The sequence below is a fragment of the Pipistrellus kuhlii genome, unplaced genomic scaffold (assembly GCF_014108245.1).
Source record: "Pipistrellus kuhlii isolate mPipKuh1 unplaced genomic scaffold, mPipKuh1.p scaffold_m20_p_2, whole genome shotgun sequence".
Lineage (NCBI taxonomy): Eukaryota > Metazoa > Chordata > Mammalia > Chiroptera > Vespertilionidae > Pipistrellus > Pipistrellus kuhlii.
The window spans coordinates 75,349,937-75,370,789 of NW_023425515.1; positions in this window are offsets into that span (position 1 = coordinate 75,349,937).

Below are 20,853 nucleotides of genomic sequence, written 5' to 3' on the forward strand. Positions count from 1 at the left end.
TTTAGTTGTGTCTTGGTTTGGTCAGTGTCCATGCTGGACTAATTTTTTTAAAGTTTATCTTTTTATTGATTGTTACAGAGAGAGGAAGGGAGAGGGAGAGAAACATTGATTTGATAGTGAAATGTCAGTTAGCTGCCCCCTGCACACTCCCCACCAGGGATCAGGCCTGCCAACTAGGAATGTGCCCTGTCAAGGAATTGTACTGGCAACCTTTCAGTGCATGAATGATACCCAACACACTGAGCAACACCAGCCAAGGCTAGCCTAATTTTTAAGAAATATTTTTTTATATTATCAGTCCAAATAAAGTGTATTTGCTATTAAAATAAGTGGAATATTATCTTGTTATTATATGATAATATATAGGGTTTTCTTGAATCTAAGGTTTGAAGTTCTAGCTTCATGATTTCCAGCCTTTCTTATTATATTTACCCATCAGAAGTATAAGGGTATCCTTTTCTTAATTGCAATGAGACCATAAGAGTAAAGTTATGTTCAAATTACTTAAATTACATGCATATGTACTCGACCTATCCAATTACCATGAGACCTAAGTACTCTCAGAATCTTAGCTGCAAGCGAAGAGCATGTGTGGATTATTCACTTAGGTCAGTGGTCGGCAAATTGCGCTTGCAAACCACATGCTCTTTGGCCCCTTGAATTTTTAGCAAAGGCCAGCTTAGGAGTTCCCTAATTAAGTTAATAACAATGTACCTACCTATATAGTTTAAGTTTAAAAAATTTGGCTCTCAAAAGAAATTTCATTCATTGTGCTGCTGATATTTGGCTCTGTTGACTAATGAGTTTGCCAACCACTGACTTAGGTCATTTTGCATTCTTTGCTGATTTATATGGTACTCCAATGCCATTCTCAGCCTATCATGGACCTTTTCTTCTGGAAGACCAAGAAAAGCTAACACGATACTGAAGAAGATTTACTAGAAAGCTATAACAACCAAAACAGCATGTTTATATATAAGAATCAATGTATATATCAAAGGAATGGAATATAAAGCCCAGAAATAGACCCACAAAATTATAGTCAACTGCTCTTTGACAGAAGCTCAAAGACAACTCAAACTGAGAAACTGTTACAACCAAGTTAAACGTAATGTGACATAATGATAAAATGTAATATGGTATCCTGGATGTGGTCTTGAAACAGAAGAAAGGATATTGAGTAAAAACTAAAGAAATCTGAATAAAGTATACAATCGAGCTAATAATAATGTATCAGTATTAGGTAGGTAATTTTAACTAATGTACTATATTAATGTTAGATGTTAATAAAACAGGAAACTGGGTTTAGATTTAGTGGAAAGTCTCTGTGCTATCTTCACAAATTTTCTGTAAATCTAAAACTGTTTCTTTAAAAGTGTATGTTAAAAACCTGAAAACCCAGTCTTTCTCCCACTCTTCCTCTATAGCATGTGCTTTAGAGTAATCAAATTTTTGATACTTTTGATATGGAGAAAATTCTCCTTAGAGAATGATTCTAGTTTTTTTTCACTTAAGTAAGAGATATGAAGTTAGAATGTCACCATTTTATAACACTTAATGAAGCAATAGATTTAATGATAATTAGTGTTAGTTACTGTATCAAAAAAGAGACCGAATCAATCACTAGGTAGCCCATGATGGAATTACCAACACATAAAGTTATTCTTGACTAATTATTGAGAAAAAGTCCAATGTCTTAATAGCAATTTATAGGCAGTATAGCAGATTTAATATCTATAATAATAAAAGCTTTCTATGCTGATTAGACTGGATGGCCGAAAGACCTTCTGGACCAAGCCATAGCTGTGAGGGCTGAGATCCTTGCACAAGTTTCATTCATCTGGCCTCAAGTCGATTTTTAAGAGAAAACATATGAAATGCATGCTTTTATGTAAAATATTTATGAAAACATAAATATATATAAAATATAGAGGCTATTATATTACAAATTATAGCATGAGGATGCAATAAAAACAAAATTCATATTAATAGGATTCTATGGAAAATGTCACCCAACTACCCAATATAATGTCCAAGGAGTACAAAGAACATTAGGGAAGAATCTATAGATAAAAGAAATTCCAGATATTTTCAACCATTTATCACATTTAAGAATTACTTCATTCATGGTTAAGAATTATTTCATTTATGGTTAAGAATTATTTCATTCATGGGATCCTGAATGAAATAATTCTTAACCATAAATAAGTACGTAAATTAAAATGTCAAATGAAAAGCACACATGCACACAATTATTTATAAATCTATTTAGTGAAGTTGAGCACTGACTATGTGTTTGATGATATTAACTCAAACTATAAGTCACAAATGCTGGAATGTCTGAGATTGTATGTTTACTATCTAGTTAGTATTGAATTGTTCTAAAAACATCCATTTTTTAGCAGCAATAATGTTATGATAGCTCATTTAAAAAATAGAATAATTTTATAATAAATATATATAAAGAGACACTAATTACTGAAATTATATTAGTACATGTAGGTTTATTACAATGTTCTCTATATTTTAGAAATATGAAAACTTTTTCAAAATTATAAGTTTAAAAAAATAATGAATAAAGTATAAATTTTTGAAATCTTTTTTAAAATTTTACACATACATTCTCTGCTATTGTTAATTATAGCATAATAATTGACTCTGATTATAATAGAATATAGCTTCTGTATAAATTGATTAGGAAACTAATTTAATGCATTCACTAGCATATTTATACACACAGACATTTATACAAGTGATTTAGAAGAGAAAACATGTTTAACTTTGATTTTCTCTGATAAAGTAATAAAGTAGAAAATAATAAATGTAAATGTAAATTGTTTTCTTTAATTCAGTGATACTTAAAATATTTGCCTGTGTTCATTTTATTAATCAACTTCTTGTGTCAACATATATTAAACTGTTACCTATAATACAGTATTATTATTAGAAATAAAATTTCTAATATTTATTATCCTCTTCCCGTTATTTTTATAATATATTATAACTTTTTATTATTCTCTTCTTCCAGTTTGACTCATTCCTTTTTCTTATTTCCTTTTGATACTCCTTTTAATGTTTCTTAAACGTCAATGTTCTTCAGCAATCTAGACTCAGATCTTGTTTCCTCTTTTTCTTATAGTCCTGTCCCACAGACCCAGTAGCTGAATAATTTCCTGTATAGTTAATAACCATCAAACCACTAACAAGCTAACAGGTCCCAAATCCATGCCACAGGCATGAAGTTGTTCAGGATCTCCAAACTGCCCTAAACAGCAGCTCTACTTGAGATGCTCTTGGAAGCTGCTAACCAGTCTTAGATGCTTTGTCATTCTACTGATGCGGAAACCCAAGATAAGTAAGTTCTTCTCCATAAAATAAATAGTATGCATACTAGACCTGAAAAAATATATTATCTAAAAGTTATTTTTTTAAAATGTGCTGAGGTGTGTGTTGGGGGGAGGGGGGGGAGTTAGTAGCAATAGCCATTAAAATTACTCATTAAATTAATTTAGTAATTACTATATAGTAAATTATTCTTTTATTCTTTATGACCTGGTTGTCATAGCAAAGTCTCAGACAAATCTTAGAGTAAAAAGATGATAATTTAGTTGTGTGTTTAAGGCAGTCTTTTCTAATCTTAAACATATAACACTTTATAATGCTGTAATACATTTTAAAGGCTCAGAAATTGGGATTTATGGAGCACACTCTAGGAAATTGCTGCCTAGACTTTAACCCTCCTTTGAAAGGACCTCACAGAGAAACTAATTAACCTGTACTGTTTCTGTTCTTCAATCGGAGGTGGCTGATGCAGGTAAAATCTCCTTTGATATATTTCAACTGGAAAATGGCCCGGCTCACTTCAAAAGCAATTGGGTTCTTCTGTTGTTAACTGAAGATTCAAATGGACTCTGTTTCTGCAAAGTTTTTAAGACACTTGCTCGCTTTAAAAAATAAATAAATAAATAAATAAATAAATAAATAAATAAATAAATAAAGGAATGGAATACGTAAATGGATTTCTAATGCCAAAAAATGACAAGGAAACTTCATACAAGTAAAAACATGGAAGAATAGATGTCCTGATTTTATTAACATAAAATAATTATTTTTTAAAAAATTATCTAAGATATTTAATTAATTGAGGATGTTGTCTTCCTTTTTTTTGTATTACTTTGTTTTATTTATTTTTTATTTTTTCATGGGAACTTAAACTTATGAAAATGATTTTACATGTCTTTCATATTAAGGGTAATAGCCAGTTTTTCCATTTGGTGTATAAGTAGAGGGGGAAGATGAGAACAATCATTTGTTGTTATTGTTTTTAAAGGAGCATCATACCATGAACTCATAGTGCAATATTATTTTTTTTAATTTTGTATCTTACTTATTTGCTAGAGGCCTGGTGCATGAAGTCATACACAGGTGGGGTCCCTTGGGGTGGCCTGTGGGGATCAGGCCCCAGATCACAGCCCCAACCTCACAGCCCCGCAGCCCCTCCTGGTACCCTGCTGTGACCTGGTACTGTGCCCTCACCTGCTCCACTATCCCTCCTGTGAGGCTATCAGTTGGGGCCAGGCCCCCTGCCCAGCGCCCTCAGTACCTGGGAGCTGGGTAGTGGCCCTGCCCCCGCTGTCACTGCTGGCTGCCATCTGTAGGGCAAGCAGCAGCAGAGTGATCAGGCCTCTGCTCGCACCCGCCCTGGCCTGGTACTGCCCACTCATTTACCTAATCCATCATCTTCCCCCCATCCAGCTCTTGTCAGGGCCCATTGAGGCTGGCAGCACCTCTATTGCTGCCGCTGCCAGCACTGTGTCACTGACACCCTCCATGTTTCATGCTGCCCCCTGGTGATCAGCACACATCATAACCAACTCCCACTAGAACTCCAGAGGGGACAATTTGCATATTAGTGCTTTAATTATATACCGTGTTTCCCCGAAAATAAGACATCATCCGAAAAGAAGACCTAGCGCATGGAAAGATAAGACATCCCCTGAAAATAAGACCTACCGCAACTTTGGGAGAAAAAATTAATATAAGACACTGTATTATTTTTGGGGAAACAGGGTAGGATTTTAAACTTTATTGTTGAAAGTATTACATAGGCCCTCTTTTCTCTCCCATTAACCTCTTCCAGCTCACTCCTGTCCCCCCAATCATATTTTAAAAATTTCTTCTTTTTATATTTTTCCCATTCTGTAGGTTTCTTTTTCATGTTTTAAATATGTTTTTATTTATTTCAGAGAGAGGAAGAGAGAGATGGAAAAATCAACGACTAGAGAGAATCCTCAATCAGCTGCCTCTTGCACACCCCCTACTAGGGATCAAGCTTACAGGCATGTGGCCTGACCAGTCATCAAACCATGCCCTGCTGGTTCATGAGTCAATGCTCAACCACTGAGCAAGACTGGAAAAGTTGTTTTGATTACTTCTGTAGTTTTTATTTGTAGTTATGAAGGTTTGCTTTCAGAATGGAAGTGTTACAAGAATTTTTTTCCCCTTAAAACTAGTAGCTTTTGAGTGTTCCTGCCACTGAACTACTGCTTCCTCACAAGAAAATTAATTCCCAGGGTTTTTCTCACTTTTTTGTTTTGCATTCAATCAAAGATTTTTCAAGTTCTTAACATGAAATGAATGGAAGTAAACCATCTAAAAATTATTGAGATCAATGAGGATGTATATCATGTTTCAAAAAAGTATAAGTGATTACATTCAAAAGCTAGATTAAATAATTCAGTTGCATAAAAAAGAAAACAATTCAAAAATCTCACATGAAAAATGTTATCTTTCTTCTGTTAAAGAAGACACACCAATTTCTATGATGAGGTTAAAAACTCTCTTAGCATTAAAAAATATTGTTTAGGCCCTAACTGGTTTGGCTCAGTGGATAAAGCATCAGCCTGTGGACTGAAAAGTTCCAGGTTCAATTTAGGTCAAGGGCATGTATCTTGGTTGCGGGCACATCCCCAGTAAGAGGTGTGCAGGAGGCAGCTGATTGATGTTTCTCTCTCATGAATGTTTCTAACTCTCTATCCCTCTCCCTTCCTCTCTGTAAAAAAATCAATAAATATATATATTTTTTTAAAAAAAAACACTGTTGCCGAAACCAGTTTGGCTCAGTGGTAGAGTGTTGGTCTGCGACTGAAAGGTCTCAGGTTCGATTCCGGTCAAGGGCATGTACATTGGTTGCAGGCACATCCCCGGTAGGGGGTGTGCAAGAGGCAGCTGGTCCATGTTTCTGATGTTTCTCACTCATCAACGTTTCTAGCTCTCTATACCTCTCTCCTCCTCTCTGTAAAAAATCAATAAAAATCATATTAAAAAAAACACACAAAAAAAAACACACTGTTTAGTCTGTTCCATGTTTCAAAGTCTCTGGATCTATTTTGTTTGTCAGTTTATTTTGTTCATTTATTCCACATACTAGGGGCCCAGTGAACAAATCCATGCACTTTGAAAGGAACTATGGGCCTTGAGGCTGTGGAAAGGGCAGGTCTCAGCTATCCTCTGGGCCCCCGCCCAGCTTCTCCCATTGCAGCACCCATCCTCTGTCTGCCAGCAGCCCCACTCTCACCACCCCCATTTCCATACAATGAAGGCACTGGTCCCACTCACACCCCCTAATGGCACAGAGTGACTGGGGCTGTTGCCAGTAGTGGGTGCAAGCAGCGGCTGCTGCCACAACCACCCCTCAGGAGCAGAGGCAGGTGGAGAAGCCCTCAGGGGCAATCAGGGCTGGTGGCCGCCACTTGCACCCACTGATGGCACCAAGCGATCAGGACTGGCGCTGGGCACCAGCAGCAGGTGTGAGTAGCAGCTCTGGCATTGGCAGAGGGTACAAGCGGCGGCTCCAGTGCTGGCAGTGGGTGTGAGCAGGGATGATGCCTGCAGCAGGTGTGAAAGCTGGGTGGGACCACAGCACATGAGAGCAAAGAATTTTCAGTAACCACAAGAGGCTCATCCCAATGACAGTGACTGGAGCCTGCCTGGGTCTGGCACCCCCACTCACCAGCTATACCATCCCACCACAACCAACACCTCCATGTTCCTCACACACCCCCTGTTGGCCAGCGCACGTCATAGCAACTGATTGTTCGGTTATTCCAGTTGTTCCGCCATTCAGTCTATTTGCATATTAGCCTTTTATCATATAGGATAAGTGAGACCATGTGGTATCTATCTTTCTCTGACTGGCATATTTTGTAACAGACTGATGAATTCCATAGGAAACTGGTTGTGGGGGCTGTGGGAAGAGATTAACCAAAGAATTTATATGCATATATGCTTAACCCATGGACAGACAATAATGAGATGAAGGCCTGGAAAGGGGGGTGGAAGAGTAATAGAGGAGAATAATGGGGGAGGGAAATGAGTGACATCTGTACTACAATAAAGATAAATTTTAAAAAATTAAAAAAAGAACACATACACTGAGGAAAAAAAATTGTTTTAAACTGGTACACTTAGGAAACTTATCATTTGTATTATGTTAAGTATGTTACTTTGAACTTTAATAAATAATTTTCCATTTCCAAAAAAAGGCAGTAATAAGCAATAAATATGAACCTTAAGAATTCATGTACTATAGAAAATGTAGTCCTTCATTAATCCATAAAAATTAATCTGACCATATGTACATATATACACCCTTTATATTACTGCATAGCAATAAGGAATAGCTGTTAAAGTTACACTTAAATAGTTATAATTTATTCCATAAGTTTTGTTAAAAATTAAAGGTATGTATATTGTTCTGCCTATGTGAATAAAGTAGCTAAATGCAATGTCAATTGTTGACACTAATAAAAACCATTTCAAAACTTAAAGAGTTTATTTTGTTTGTTTCAATTAAAAGATGTTCATAGAATAAGTTTCATGAATATCTTTTATAGAAGGAAATTTTATAAATGGTAGTACCTGCTGATATTTTATTCCTCTTTACCAAGATAAGTAATAGATAAGTAACCATCCAATATCGAGTTCAAATATTGTGTCCTGCAAGTTATTACCATTATTTTCTATTACTTATTAGAAATTCCCTTTGTTGTGTCCATGCTTTTTCACCTTACTCCAATATGCCCAGGCATATTTTTTCCAGTGATCTGGAAAGTACAATGCAGCGATCATATTAATAAGGTCTTATTATTATCATCATTTAATGATGAGCCTGATGACTCTTAAAAATACCCACCCATAGTAACAGCCGGACTGCAGCATGAAGTTGTTATCTCTGCTCTACTTCAAGCACCTGTCTTCCTCTAGGAATAGGAATTCAGAGTATATTCCCTATGGTGATTTACAGGATGTAAAAACTGGGTATAAATACCGAATCTAAAATTCAGAACAATTACACCATGTTTCTATTTTATACAGGAAGCACCTATAGGATACACTGCTTCAATTAGGTCCCTTTTTACCTATTTTTCGTTGTTCCAATTGTTATTCAAAGTATGAATGAAAATCTTTAAACCAGTTATTTGCCAAATAGCTAAATAACTTCATAGACAAGTTCTCTCTATATATATTTTTTCTCACCATGAAATTCAAAGTAATTATATTATAATTAGTAGATATTTATCGTGCTAAGGTTCTAATATACTTATACAATGTTTCCATATTGCAGAAAGTTGTAAGAAATTATGGTAAAAATATTTGAGAAGATTCTTGTTAAGTGACAAAACCTTAAGAAAACTATTATAAAGAAAATATTAAATCAGGATAAAAATATATAAATGTCTTACTAGCTAAGTATTCCTTATCTATTATACACATTATTATTTAGTATCTTATTTGAGCAGTATCCAAATAACTGGCACATGATACTCAGTGCATTTTTATATTATTTACTTGAATGGAAATTGGAAAATTCATTGTTATGGCTTCCTCTTGCAACAACAACAATTTGTTCTCTACTTGACCACAGAACATTTAAGTTCCTTTCTTAGAAAGTGGGAAAGCACTTATATATCTGAAGATTATTAGTGAATTGTGGTCAAGTAATAAAGAATACATTTTTAATAAATACATGAAAAAAAATCAACATTATTCTTATTTTCTACTTTTAAAAGGAAACAAAACAGGTTTATTGAAATGAATTTATATATTTTAAACCCCCAAGGTCTTAAAATACTTGCTCAAAATAGTTTTATTTACTACGGTAATTTGGCATTGATTCAATTTAACACTTTCCTCACAATTTTTCTATTAAATTTGGATCTTCTATTGATGTGTACTGATTTATAAAACTATAAGAATTATTAGAAAATGTCTCAGTTCCTGTCATAGATATTACTTAGACATTGCCTGCCATCATTCCCCTCCTTTGCAATTTGACTTTGCAGTTTTTATCAAGTGGAGTTTATATTATTTCATGTCTGGCATGAGGACTTGCTTTGCCCATTGGAATACAGCAGAAATGAAGAAGTACCATTATTGCGTTTAGGCCTCAAACAGTGCTATGTAGTTCTATTTTCTTGCTCAGAGAAGTGTTGCGACTATGTGAGCAAGCTGAAAATAGCCTGCTGGATGAATACACATGGCTCAGTCATCCCTATCACTCCATCTGAATGACAGCTAGTCCCTAACATGAGGGGAGCCACATAACACCAGTATTCTTCCATGTAGCTACAAATGCCATTATGAACGAGTCCAGGGGAAATTAACTGACTGACTGACTGACTGAAAGACTCAGAGTAATAATAAGCAGTTGCCATTTGAAACCATTAAATTATATGGTGCCTTGTTATATAGCAAGAGAATGCAATAACAGCCCTAAATGAAATCCATGGCATGTGTTTATCTTGGTACTTCTGCAGCCTAAACAAAAAGGGCCATTGTGAATTCTATATCATGGTGGATTTATTATAGAACCAGAAATATATACCTAAACTGACAGGAGGATTGTAAAATCTTTCATTTATTTGGGAGCCACTGCATTTTGATACCTTGAATTATAAAACTACAAACTGAAGGATAAGTGATAAGTCTATTACTGTCCAAGGGATGTGGACAGAACAGTAATATCTTTGTTGAACAAACAATACAACACTGGATCCAAAAAGCACTGTAGGTAGCTTGAAGATAAATTTAAATAAATAACAAATAAACTGGATATGCTAGAAAGTGGCTCATTAAAAGTATAAAATAGAAAAGTAGACCTAACATTTTTATTATTGTTTTATTTTTAGATCATATGACACAATTAAGTATTTGACAGTTTTGTTAACATACAGTAGACTTTATTCTCTTCAAAGTTGATTTTAAACTGCCTATCTAGTGTTCTTAAGAATAAATGAAGAAATGTGCTGTAATTAGACCCTCTCTTTTAACTCAATATATATTAAAGTAAGATTTATTATACTAAAGAACTTCTACTGTTTTATCTCCCATACTGTGCCTTAGAACCACTGTTTGTGTTCATACTCAATGAAAATGTTAATATCAACATCTTTTACACATAAGTTTTGATAATGTGTTTTCTACAGAAACCTATCTAATTTAATGTAAATGTCTCAGGATATTGGAATTTAGAATGAGTGCAGGGGGAAATGTGTGAACTTTAACCCAACCCCTTATCTTTTCAGTCAGAGCACTTTTCCTTTGATGTGTTTGATAGTAGAGATCCATATATATATATATATATATGTATATATATATATATATATATAGTAATGCTTTTGTGAGAAGTACAAATATGTCCTTGTCCACTGCTTGCTACGACACATATTATCATCATGACTGACTTGAAGTTGGTAAAGAGGATTCAATGGGAAGAACCATAAAAGAACAAACCTGAAATCTTGCTCTGATCATAGAGAATTACTGCTGAGGAGCAAGTTTAAACTAGTGAGTTGAAAACAAACAAATGTACTCTTAGCAATTAAAAACTTTATGAGAAAGTCACAGGAAATGAAAAATCAAGAGGAAAGTGCTGCCAAAGCTCTTTTCTCCATAATTCCTCCTCCACCCCACATTAGAAGATGAGGAACTCTGGTTTGTATCTCTAAGAATAGCTGATAGAGCATGAATTCCAAGGACAAGAGCTACCTGAACTATAGAGGAATCACAATCAAGCAAGTGAATGCATAGAAATGATCAATAGGTATTTAATTAATTCCAAAGCTAAATAAAAAAAAAAATACAACACTGTTCTCTTCTGTCAAAATGGTAGTTATAAATAGGCTGGTAATTGGAATCAGAATCATAAATATCCAAAAAAAGCAAGTTCATAGAACATTCAAAAAGAACAGTTCATACTAATGCACACACACACACACACACACACACACACACACACACAAATGTAACACTCATGAAATTTAGGAAAATTGTTTTTCTACTTGAACACATTATTTAAGTTGGAAATGACTAAAACCCATTTAAGATATTAAGACACTTACAATACCTCCTTTCCCTTCCTATCCTTAACTTAAGTAGACAGACAGTAGTCACATTATGTGATACAATAGCAGAGCTAGATTATAAATTTTAAGCAAGGTCAACTCTAAAGATAAATGGAATAAACAGCCATTTATGTGGTATAACTTAAAAGAGTCATTGAAGAATTGCTTTTCTTAATCTATTCAGCATTGTAACTAAAATTCCATCATCAGAGCTTCATTTGCTGAATTCCTAGTAAGAATAAAAATGCACATAATACTATCTAATAAAATATTAATATGCAAATTGACCATACTTCTGCTACACTGATAAGCCATGCCCACCAGCCAATCAGAAGCAAAAATACAAATTAACTCAACCAAGATGGCTGTGGCCACAGAGAGATCAAGAGCCTTGGTTTCTCCAGCAATGGAGGAAGCTAAGCTTTCCACCTGCCCTGGCCTGCCATGGCCTCTGCTTTAAGCTACAAGGTTTCAATTATATAACATAAATAAATCTCAGATACCAGAACCTCTGCTTGGGTCACCAGGGGGTGTGGCTGGCCTGCAAACCACCACAGGACCCTCGAGCAGACCATCCCACAACCCTCAAACAGACCACTCCACACTCCAATGGGACCCCAACCCTGATCTGGGACTCCCTTCAGGCAAACCAGCTGGCCCCACCAATACCAGGCCTTTATCCTATCTATCGAAATAATAATAAAAGAGTAATATGTAAATTGACCATCACTCCAACACACAAAATGGCTGCCCCTATGTGGTCAAAGATGCTGCCCCCATGTGGACAGAAGATGGCCAGCAAGGGAGGGCAGTTGGGAGGGACCAGGCCTGCAGGTGAGGGCAGTTGGGGTAACCCAGCCCTGCAGGGAAAGGCAGTTAGGGGTGACCAGGCCTGCAGGCTGGCAGGGGAGCAGCTAGGCATCAATCAGGCTGGCAGGGGTGTGGTTAAGGGGTGATCAGGCTGGCAGGCAGAAGAAGTTAGGGACAATCAGGAAGGCATGCAGGAAGCAGCTGGGAGCCAGCAGTCCTGGATTGTGAGAGGGGTCCCAGACTGAAGAGGGTGCAGGCTGGCTGAGGGACACACAGCCCCATACCCAAATTTTATGCACTGGGCCTCTAGTAATAATAATAATGAGGAAAGGTCCTCTGGTGAAATGAGAGTAAATGCAATTTTATAAAGGAGGTTCAGCAGTTAATTATTTTGAAGAACTGGATGTCTATATGCTTTGAATATAATTATTAATAGAAGGTGTTCATTAGTGATTGCCATTGAAAAATAGATTTAGTCAACTGACATAGAGGAAAAATCAAAAACATCCAGAATTTAAAATAAAATAATTGACTAAATTAAAAAATGTTTCTATTTATATTGTTAACTATTTTATTTTTCAAATACCTTATTTTCCGGAGTATAAGACGACCCCCTAATTTTACAGTTAAAACATAGGTTTAGGCCTATATTCACTGTATAAGACTACCCCCCACTTCAAAAAAAAGACTTACTTTGCTGTCAAGATCTGCAGGTAATTTTTGTGCAATTTTGGTCTTTTGCCCCCGATTTTCGGTTGACTTTTTTTCGTTTCAAAAGTCATCTTATACGCTGGAAAATATGGTAATCTAAACGTGAAACAAGAGATAGAATATTTAAAATTAGAGGCCTGGTGCACAAAGATTCATGCACTGGGGGGGGGGGGGGGGGATCCCTCAGCCCAATCTGCACCCTCTCCAATCTGGTAGTCCTCAGGGAAGCCCTCTCCAATCCGGGAATTTCTGTCTGTCTTTTCAATCATCAGTGAATTGTTTGAGACCCTAACCCAGTTTGGTTTGGCGCTCACAGAATAATAGAGGTCTTTTTTTTCTTTGCTCCATTAGTGGAGATTTCCTAGAAGTTGCAGGATATCTTTCCTTTAATTTTCCCTCAACTCTGTGACTTTACTTATGCCTCTCACCTTTGCTTTCCCTCCATCCCCACCTGAAACAGTAACCTGTTCCAGGCTCACTTTGCTCTAGTGTCTAGGACAGAGGTTGGCAAACTGGGGCTCACAAGCCACATGCGGCTCACAAGCCACGGTTTGTTGCTCTGTTGACTAATGAGTTTGTTGGCCACTGGTCTAGGAGATCCCACAATGTGTCTCCCACAGAAATACGGTTCCCAGCATTCCTGGTGCTCCTGCACTCTTGGTTTCCACTTCCAGTCCAGGGGCTGCACAAACCAAGAGGACTGAGAACTCCAGCCGCCCCCAGGCTGGGCTGACAGGACCAGACATCCCAGTGGTGTCCCTGGGACCCCAGCTGGTGCATGCCACAGGCTCAAAGTGGGTGGGATCCCAGGGACACTTCTACTGTCACCCCCGGCTACAAGGAGGGCAGATGGGCATCCCTCCCCGCCCCTAGCCACTCAGTGCCTGCATGATTGTGCTCTGCCCATAAACCCACCATCTTTGTTAGGTTAATTTGCATACTCATTCCTGATTGGCTATGAGTATTGCAGAGGTATGGTCAATTTACATATTTGTCTATTATTAGTATAGATTTGGCATTATGCATAATTCCACAAAATACTTTGTAATTTCATTTGAGTATTTATATCTAACTGAGAATGCCTCATCAAATGTTTTTGGCAATGACCTTCATATCAGGATAATCTACTTTAGTTCTGCAGCATAACAGTTTGTATTAATGTGTATTATATATTTTATGTTAGTTTCTCTTAATCTCTATGTAAGGAAATTTTAAATTTTCCATAGCTCATAGTTCAGATCTTCATTCTCTATATGAATATTGCAAGCATCAGTAACTCTAATAATAGTTAGAAAAAACAAGCTCTAAATAGAAGACACTTCCCAAGTCTCACAGATCTTGTGGAAATTATAATTTCAACCTACATGTATATTCAATAATATTTTTTAAAAGTATCCAAAATGTTAACATCTCCATCTTGCTTACTAAAAATGCAGAGTATGAAATCAATGAACCTAGAAATGCTATAGATTGTTTCTCTATGAAAGGCTTCTGCTTTAATAATTGATAACCCTGGAGGGCAGCTATTATTCAAAAGGTATACTACAGCATCTAGAGGTTTAACGTGCACTGTGATTAATGTGACTCTGATCAAATACTGTATAAAACCGATATTTCCATTTGAATTTTAAATTAGTTTACTTTCTCAGCATGCCTAAAATTAAACATTAACTGATTAAAATGGAAATAAAATGTAAGGCAAAGGGTAAATTTTGAATCAGAATTATATTTATGTCAATTTACTTTTAACTTATTAAAATACTTCATTTCTTTTTGCCTTGCAAAAAGGCATGTGAGAGGGAAGCACAGCATAATAATTCAGGAGAAACTTTTTAAAAGAAATAACAGTGAAACGTCACTCAAAAATGTCCTTTAGAAAACTCCACCACATGATGATTCTTTGCTTCTATAGTAAGAACAATTACAAATTAAAAATAGAGGTTTAATCATTGTTGAAAATAAGGAAAAATATTTTCCTGCCCTCCTTTTTCTTTGATCATATACTTTAGAAAAGTTGTAACTGCTTTCTCCACTGTTTGAAATGTATATAAACTGTGAAGACTAGATCTGCCTTTTGTCATGACCCAGGAATGTCTTTCTTAAGAACTTGTGTACATTTTTTTTTAAGAGCTAGAGCACCTGTGTGAGGATCAGAGCCTAATTCTGGGGGTTCTACTTGCTCCAAGTTGCAAAATTACCTGATGTCATAAAGACATGAGAAGTTTACTTTTCTTATAGATAAAGCCAGTTAACATAGATGATAATGCCAATTAGCAGGTAGTTAATAGGAACAATAGGTGACAAACGCTGCTATCAAGTTCTCTTACTTGAGGACCATTGTTTATTTTGAAAACATATGTGTAATGGATTGCACCTGATGAGCTATGTAAGGGGCAAATGCTTTTCTGTTTTTTCAGTCTTAGCAGACTGCCCATAATGTGAATTATATTCGCCTTTAATGCTTACTCCACAATATAGGTGCTCTATTTCCCTACTAACATAGTAGAAAGGATTTCTGGGATGGAAGATTTTGTTTATAATTACTAGCATAGTTCACCAATATTATCTTATACTAAATTCAATTCTTCAGCAACACTGCAGACTGCTAGATGAATCAAGGTGAGAAGAGAGGTGACACATGGGGACAGGGTATGAACAGGTGAAAAGATGATAGTCTCATAGAAACTATGCTTGGGATACTTGGGAGGGAAATTCTCTATAGAGGAGTGTGGGAACCACGCCAGGTCCTGGATAGTCAAGGCCAATGAGAGCAGGAAGGCCTTATTATCAATACATCAAAATGGGCAAAGGCTGCTCTGGGCAGGTGCCTGAATGGCATCTTCAAGGACTCTGAGCCTGAAAACCCTCATCAGGCCAAGATACCATGAACAGCTGCAAAGCCACAGCACTCTCACGGTACACTGTGCCCTTCAGTAGCCAATGTGATGGCTGTGACTATTGGCACTACTTCTTTGTCTAAATAGTGTAAAAGTACGTTACTAACCAGTTAGTTGGCTGGAGTGTGTGAAGAAGTCTGCAAGAGAGCAGCAGCTGTGGAAGAACAGAGGAAAGAGAGTTCAGAGAAGTAGAGGTGGTAGGCACAGATGATGTAGGTCCTTTGTGTGCAAGAAAGGCAAGAGCTCAGATGGAGCTGAGAGCTGATACCATTACACTGAAAGGCTAGAGAGCTCAGAAATAGCTACCATGTTAACCAGCCAGTGGGCTGGGCAGGGGAGACAGGGGAAGCTGCTGAGCTGAAGAGCTCAGGTACTGCTATGATGTGAGACAGTGAGTCTAGGAGGCAGGGTGCAGCTGCTCAGATAATATCTAGCTGTGGGTACAGAGACTGATGCTACTTTATGAGAAAGATATGTGTTCACCAGCCAGTATCCGGCTGCCTGCTTGTATGGACTTTGCTTGAGGATTGTTCTTTTCTGACAGCTATGTGGCCACTGGCTTCTGCAATACAGACTCACTCTTTTACACCCACAACCTCTCATGACTTCTCCGTCTGCCCCACCACCAAGAATTGACCTGTGTCTTTGTGAACAGAGGATAAAGAAGGAACTTGGACTAAGGTCCTAACAGTACAGTGGGCAGGGTTCCTGGCATAGTTGAGGAGAATAATGAACTCAAAGCCACTCAGAGAATGAGAGCTCATGCAGGCCTCTGGCTGTGCTCTGACAAGGGGACACCAGAAAAATGCAAATAGAGATGCCTAACATATTAACTACTTTAGAAAAAAAATTACATAATAATACATATGTTAAAATATTTTATATTTATCATAGTTATAGTATTACATGTTTATTATACATAATTTTACATTTGTGGGAGAGAGAGAAAAAAAATTCCAAAAAGTGTCTTTAACAATGGCATTTACTAAAATACCACCATGTTTCAAGTTAAAAATCTGTTCAGTATTTATTTCCTTTCTTTCTCCAAATGTATTTCTTTCTCCGAACCCTTAAACATAAATATCAGTTTATGAATATGTGATAACATACCTATAGGAATTATAAAATAAAATTTTTCTATCCAATGTTTAAACTCATTTTAAAATGTTAAAATAGTATATATTGTTATTGATTATTCCAAGCACTATGCATATATTTCAATGTATGAGTCTGAGTGCTAATTATAGACAGATGATTGAAATTATAGCAGGCAATGATAGAGTGTAGGTAGGTTCAGTCTAGGGAAATAATTCTTAGTGATTACTAATCGTGTTTCTCTCCAAATATTAGGTCCTTCTACAACTAGATGCTTAACACATCTGTATTTTATTCTTAAATTACATGAGATGTTTTTGAGGTATTGCTAAATTACCATTGACATGAAAATGCTGCCTTATCATAGGTCACATGAAAATGCATGATGTTATCATAAATATTAGAATTTTCAGATTGCTATTTTGAATAGTCCCATTTTATAATCTTATTTGATAACTCACTTTGTAATACATACAAAAGACATCCTCAAGCCAGAGACTCTTTCCTTTCCATGTCTGAGAGTACCAAGTGTTCTCTATATTAACTACTGCCTAAGATTTAAGGGATTAAACATCTTCCTGGCGTTGTAATTAGATTTCAGATAAACAGAGTTAGCAAAATATTTTATCTTGAATTCTGCTTTGGGCTACTGCAAATGGAGGAGATATACAAATCATTTTCTCATGTTGTTCAGAAAGATAAAAGGTCATATTTAAACAAATCAATAAAAAGTAATGTTTCACTGAAAAGATTGAACAATCATGATGCTCCTTATAATCCAAAACAAACAAACTATTGATAACAAAAAAAGAATTAAAGCACTGTGGGAACAAAATCTAGAAGAAAGAAATTAGTAGAATTCTGTAATTTTATGGAGTTAAGTTGTTGCTACCCCTTGCAACTTTGTACAATCAATCAAATGAATAATATTTACATAGAATGTCCCTGTCAATGCATACATCCTCACTTCAAGATCACATTTGTATTTTTAAAAATGTATTTTTAGAAATAACAGCAGAAATTCTTCAGTGATTTTTTTGTGTGTGAATACAGTTATTCAGATAAAAGAGTCAGAGTGTAAAATATTGAGCCAAGTATCAATAGGAAATATTTTTATTGTTCTGTCTATTAAATTAAATGGTCTAGTTTTTAAAAAATAAACTTATCCTTAGTAATTATTATATAATAATCATTATAACAAGACTACCACCATTTGTGGTAAAGTCAACTAATATCTAAGAATTCTGAAACTACAAAATATTAAATATCTATATTTAAATGAAGTTTATGGGTTAACAAAACAGATTCAGTTCTTTCAATACCAGATATTAAAATCAAAAGCTACTTCTTTTTTTTTTTATTGTTAGAGTATTAAATATGTCTCCTTTTCCCCCGATTGACCCAACCAGCCACTCCCACCCCCCAGGACAAGACCTCATTCTCCAAGTGTCTGTGTGTATTGTTTATGATAATACTAGAGGCCCGGTGCATAAAATCCATCCAAGTGGTGTGTGTCCCTCTCAGCCCAGCCTGCTCCCTCTCCAATCTGAGACCCATCAAGGGATGTTGGACTTCCTGCTTAAGCCTGATCCCAGTAGGATCAGACTTAAACAAGTAGTCAGACATCCATCTCACAATCCAGGACTACTGGCTCCCAATAGCTTGTCTGCCTGCCTTCCTGATTGCCCCTAACTGCTTCTGCCTGCCAGCCTTATCACCCCTAACCATTCCAATGCCACCCTGATTGATGCCTAACTGCTCCCCTGCCAACCTAGTCACCCCTAATTGCCCTCCCCTACAGGCTTGATCACCCACCACTGCCCTACATTGCAAGCCTGGTCCCTCCCAACTGCCCTCCCCTGCTTGCTATGTTGTGGCAGCCATCTTGTGTTCACATGGGGGCAGCCATCTTTGACCACATGTGGGCAGCCACCTTATGTGTTGGAGTGACAGTCAATTTTCATATTACTCTTTTATTAGATAGGATACATGCATATAAGTCTTTGGTTGATTTCTAATCCCCCAAGCCCTTGTGTTCTCTCTGAGGTTGAACAGTCTGTTCAATGTTACCTTATCTCTCGATGTATTTTTGTTCATCAGTTTATGTTGATCATTATATCCCACATATGAGTAAGATTATGTGATATTTATCTTTCTTCTTCTGGCTCATTTCACTTAGCATAATACTCTCCAGATCCATCCATGCTGTTGCAAATGGTAAAAGTCCCCTTTTTTATAGAAGCATAGCATTCCATTTTATAGATGCATGACAGTTCCTTAATCCACTCATCTGATGATGTGCACTTAGACTGTTTCCAATTCTTAGCTATTGTAAATTGTGCTGCTATGAACATAGGGGTGCATGTATCCTTTCTGACTGGTGTTTCTGTTTTCTTGGGATATAGTCCTAGAAGTGGGATTACTGGGTCAAATGGGACTTCCATTTTTAGGTGTTTTTTTTTTTTTTTTTTTAGGAAACTCCATACTGTTCTCCACAGAGGCTGCACCGGTCTGCATTCCCAACAGCAGTGCACAAGGGTTCCTTTTTCTCCACATACTCACCAGCACTTCTCATTTGTTGATTTGTTGATAGCCATTCTGACATGTATGAGATAGCACTTCATTGTTGTTTTGATTTGCATCTCTCTGATGATTAGTGACTTTGAGCATGTTTTCATATGTCTCTTGGCCTTCTATTAATATATGTCTTCTTTAGAAAAGTTATTATTTAGGTCCTTTGCCCATTTATTGATTGTATTGTTTAACATTTCTTAACTTATATGAGTTCCCTATAAATTTTGAAGATTAAAACCTTATCATAGATAACATTGGCAAATATGTTCTACCATGCAGTGGGCTTTCTTGTTGTTTTGTTGATAGTTTATTTGGCTTTCAGAAGCTTTTTATTTTGATGTAGTCCCAGTTGTTTATTTTCTCCTTAGTTTCCATTACCCTAGGAGCTATATATGTTAAGATATTTCTAAAACATATGTCTGATATGTTGTTGCTTATGGAGTCTTCTAAGATTTATATGGTTTCTGACATTTAAATCCTTTAATGATTTTGAGGTGTGTGTGTGTGGGTGTGTGGTATTCTAGTTTCATTTTTTTTTTTTTTTTTGTGCATGTATCTGACTAATTTTCCAGCACCATTTACTGAAAAGAGTGTCTTGCCTCTATTGTATGCTTTTGCCTATTTTGTCTAATATTAATTGAGCATAATGACTTGGGTTAATGTCTGGTTTCTCTGTTCTGTTTCATTGGTAAACATGTCTGTTCTTGTGCCAGTACCAAGCAATTTTGAGACCTTGTTTGAGAACTGTGACTTGATTATATATCTTATCGGGTCTAGTAGTAATTAATGTCGTTTTTAAACATTCATTTAAAATCTTGCTTGGTGTTGACTTGTATTGACATAACCTTCAAACACGTGGTATCTACAGAACGTGTGAAGTGCAATTAACAAGTTTTGCTTGAAAAAGTTTGTGTTTGGTTTGGTTTTTGTTGCAAAACTAGGGCTAAGAAGATGGCGGATGAAGAGCATATTAGGCACTGCATGCTTTACGAGTTCCAATTAGGAAGAAAAGCAAGTGAGGCTGCAAAAAACATCTGTAGTGCTCTTGGTCAAGATGCAGTTAGCGCCAGAAAATGCCAGTGTTGGTTTGAGAAATTTCGCGAGGGAAATTTTTCGTTAGATGACAAGAGTGGTCGAGGCTGTGTGTCCAATTTTGATCAAGAAGTTCTTCAAGCTCTTTTGGTGCAAAATCCTCAAATTACCCAACAAGAGCTTGCAACAACTTTAAATTGTTCACAAAAAAACAATTTCCAATCAATTGCGTGCACTTGGCAAAGTCCAAAAGTTTGGAAAATGGGTTCTTCATGAATTGACCGACAACAACCGTAATCAAAGAGTCACAATTTGCAGTTCGCTCCTGT